This window comes from Rhagoletis pomonella, unplaced genomic scaffold (assembly GCF_013731165.1).
Source record: "Rhagoletis pomonella isolate Grant_MI unplaced genomic scaffold, Rhpom_1.0 Rhpom_scaffold_00208, whole genome shotgun sequence".
Lineage (NCBI taxonomy): Eukaryota > Metazoa > Arthropoda > Insecta > Diptera > Tephritidae > Rhagoletis > Rhagoletis pomonella.
In genome coordinates, this window is record NW_023458762.1 from 1,218 (window position 1) to 5,944 (window position 4,727).

A 4,727-nucleotide genomic window follows, 5' to 3' on the forward strand; every position below is an offset into this window, starting at 1 on the left:
AAGGCAAACTTAGCACAGTGCGTAGGCAACTGGCTGTGTCAGTGGTGATCGTCGGTTCGAATCCTACCGAAAGAAGTCTGATGAGGAAATGTGGTGATTTCCGAAAAAGCTATCACTTCTACCATTTTTTCAAATTATTGTTGCTTTTCCACAATAAGTTTTCACTTAAAACGGCCTCAAGCTCATAAAAATTGTTAAATATAATTGTTATAAGGCCATAAAATAACAAAAAACAAATGACTTAAGGACGAGCACATCTAAAAGTTAAACATTCTAATAATAGAAATATTAACAAAAACCAACAAAACCAACAACCACATGATCAAATGAATTGCAGCTGAATGGCTTCGCTTGATTGCAGTTGGCTTAGTAAAGTGAAATAGTGTGTAACGTAGCTCCCCTACGCTACACTGACAGACATACGTACATGCATACATAAAACCCACAAGTACATACATACGTACATACATATCCACATCCAGCCATACATACGCTACATATTTACATACATATATACAGATCTACATGCATACATACAACCATACATACATACACCCATACATACATACACCCCTACGTATGAACAACCAAAGGGAAGCACGCAAAAGTGCAAAGCATTCGTACACACCAATACTCCGCGAGAATTCGTTGCTCAAACATGCCAAAAATCACGATCTTCATTCGCTTCTCAACCTGCTTATCCAACAACCGACTTAAGTTGATTAACGCCAACTCAGCCAGCACCAGCTTCCGTAGGTAAGCACGGAGCGCATCGGGACGGCTTAGGCCGTGTAACCTCGAGCGCCCTGGCTTGTCCTGCGGGAAATGCCGAGAGGTTGAGGGGGGCCTGTGAAAGGGGGAATACCCCTCGCACAGACCCCCAAACCCATTATTTTAAAAACGGTCTCAGTGGACAGGAGACGAACTCTCCTGCCCACTTAGATACCGCGTGGCGAGCAGGCATTGTGCGGTGGATAAAACCGCCCCACAATGTCAAGCCACCACGATTGAATACGTACCGTCTCACCCCAATGGGTAAGCACGGGGCGCATCGGGACGGCTTAGGCCGTGTAACCTCGAGCGCCCCTGGCTCTGCACATGGGGAATACAGACTGACCAAGCTGCCGTAGGTAGGCACGGAGCGCATCGGGACGGATTAGGCCGTGTAACCTCGAGCGCTCCTGGCTCTGCCTACGGGACAGGTTGGTGGTTGGTGAGAACATATTGACGACCAGCTTCCGTAGCTTCCGTAGGTGACTTCCGTGACCGTTTCGGACCGCCAATATTAAGTGCCGCCCTGGGCCAAGACTACAACGAAGAACCGCCACCGACTGTCATTAAAGAGGACCGCTAGCCCAATCATCACCATCCAGGGCCGTCATCATTATCACCGCTTCTTAAGGCCGAGTGGCCATCTTCCTCATCATCGGGCCGCCACTAAGCATCGCTGCCGCCCCAGGCCGAAAGCAACACCAAGAGCCGCCACCTTTCAGGTCCGCTAGCAACATCATCGCCATCCAGAGCCGTTGTCACCGTCGTCCTTCATTAGGGCCGGACTGCCGCCTTCCTCACCATTGGGCCGCCAATATCATTGCCGCCCCTAGGCCAGACCGCTACCGAGGACCGCTACTTGCTGTCTGCCGCTAACATCATCGCCATCCAGGGCCGCTGTCACCGCCGTTACTCATCAGAGGCCCGTTGTTATAACTAGGGCCGCCAATACTGCTCTCACTACGGGAGGTCGCTACCGCCCTCACCACTATTTGGGCCACCGTCAACATCACCGCAGGGCCGTCACTACTAAAGGGACTGCTACTGCCGTCACGATCAGCATCGTCGCTCTCATTGGCTGCAGTACCCGTGCTGTGGGCATTTACCACCATCACGCTCACTACCGCTCTCACTGTCATTAATCACCGAACCATCACCGCTCTCACCGTCACCGCTCTCAACATCACCGCCACCGTCACTAGCCACTAGACAGTCTCCGCTCTCGGAGCCACGACGCCGACCGCCGACCAGTTAGTCGCTCTCTCTCTCCCCTCTCTTCGTGGACGTCAGGGTACCGGCAGCCTGGCCGAACGGCCACGTGTGTGTGTGGTTGTGTTCGCTATATTTAACTACTGTGTTTATTTTATTCAGTGGGGGTTAGTGGGACCTCCACTCAACCCTGGAGCGGCTGAGCTACCTCAGCCTTCGATAAAACCCACCTCATAAATGGCGCCCGAGCAGGGACCCAGCTCTGCAGGCGCATGTGCAAAAGCACCAACAAGCACCAACCCTGTCGAAGCGGGTTCATCGAACACACCACAACCAACCAGTAACACACGGACGAGCGAAAACGACACCGCAACGCTGAACGCCGACTCTCTGGGCTGGATATACCTACTGAAAAAAGAGAGATTAGTGGAGGAATGCAGACAACACCAGTTACCAGTTGAAGGGAACACAGTCGCAGAGCTACGGAGTGCTCTAAGCCACTTCATCAAAACCAAGCGAAGTAGAAGATCAACCGAAAATCTTCTAAAAGAACTAGAAATGGAGATCACCGCTGAAGAAGCCAGTATAGCGAAGTCCTTACCCGAAGTCACCCCAGCCATAAAACTAGGCGAATCATTCCTACACTCCGGAGGAGCAAAACTAGCAGCTCCTCAGCGAGACAGGTTTAGTAACGCCGAAGTAATGAGTACTGTCCGTCGTTGGGACGTACACTATTCCGGCGGAGATGCCCTGCACGACTTCTTGGATCGGATTGAGGAACTGGCAGAATGCTACCAAATCCTGCCAGACCAACTCCTCCTAACCCTGCCCGAGATTTTACGCGGTAAAGCACTCCAATGGTTCCGCGTCCAGAGGCAACAAATAACCACCTGGGCTAGATTTCGTGCCGGGGCGGAACAATTTTTTCTGCCCAAACGACACATAACGCAGCTAGAAGACACAATTCGCCAGCGGAAACAGATGCACAGGGAAAAGGCCAAGGACTACATCCTCGCCCTCCAGACACTCATCTGACAACATCCGGTCATGTGCCACGAAAACCACCTAGAACTTATTTATGACGGTCTGCGAGTCGAATACCGACTCTTCGTAAAAAGAAGCGAATTCCAAACCATCGAGGAGCTCATGGAGCTCACCGATGAGTATGAACTGCTCAAAAACGAAGAAGCCAGACAAAGTAGACAAGCGGCACACAGCCTTTCTACCATAAGTAACCGGTACGACGCAAGGAACACCTGCTGGCGCTGCATAAAGCGTGGGCACCAGCGTTACCATTGTCACTACCCACGGCGACTGTTCTGTTCCCGTTGCGGTCAAGATGGAACTCTCTCCAGAAACTACCCATGCCCCAAATCAACCAATACCGCGCCACCCATCGCCCAAGCCACTACAGTGCAATCCGAATGGAGAAGTATCGACGGTCGCTTCTACGCCGACGTCACCATCGAAGGTCTACACGTACGAGCACTGGTGGACACCGGAGCCACTCTAACATACGTAGACGACAGCACGCGCGTGCATTTAGAGCGACTCAACATCCAACCTCAGCCTAATAAGCGGAACGTCCAACTCGCGGATCAGACATGCGTTGCCAGTACACACACCTACCCCGTCAGAATCAAGTATAACGAGCGATTCACACGCACGGCGGTAGCAGTGATCCCGAACCTAGCAGAACGAATGATATTAGGAATGGACTTCCTGTCAAAGCGAGGCATTGTTGTGACCTTAGACGGCCAGCCACTAAATCCCGACACGTCACCGAGGCCCACACCCACATTGTGTTGCCTAAATGAACGGGCTCACTTAAATGAGGAACAAAATCAGGAATTAACACACTTCTTGGACCACAACAAAACGCTGTTCTCCAAAATCACCGGACCAAGTACAGCCGCCGAACACATCATTACACTGCGACACAACCAACCGCTGAAGCAGCGCTACTACCCGCGCAATCCCGCCATGCAGCAGTCAAACTACATAAACCCACCTGATACTACCAGGTCAAGAAATACGCAGAAGAGAACCACCGAGAAGGCATCACGCAAGCAAGGGAGAAAGAACCGCCAACCAACACCACCAGACGAGCCTCGACCGATATCACCATGGCAGCCTCCTTTCGAAGCCGTCCCATGGCCACCTAACAAGCCCCGTATCCTGAACGCGAAAATATTCCACGGACCACCTTTAGTCTCACCACACGCGGACCAATGCAGCCCACTGTTCGCGATCACCACACGCCCCACGAAAACACGGGACATAATAACACCGCCGACCAGCGGCAAAAACGAAGGGGTAACTACAGTTCAGCCCGTATTAGACCCGGCAGCGGACATCAAGGGGGCACCGCCGGAAAACCCATTCCGAAACCTCCGCTTACAACGCCCACACAAAAACTTACAAAAATGGCGGATCCGCTGGCATAAGCGTAAAATCAATGTCCTCCGCATGGACGCAGACCACGCTCTGGTCAGATATCATGAGCAAAGCCAAGTGATAGAGTTCACAGACTGAGAAGGAAGCTAATTACGCAATACAACCCGCCAAGACTGTCAAAACACCCCATGGAATTGGAAGACTAATTTTTTTATCACATATATATATACGCATGAAATGTACAACTTTTTTTTTGCCTTTTTCTACCTTTAAGTGAAATGTACTTTCATACCTGAAATAAGAAAACTTTGTATAGCAATAAGTAACAAAAAAAAAAAAAAAAAAAAAAA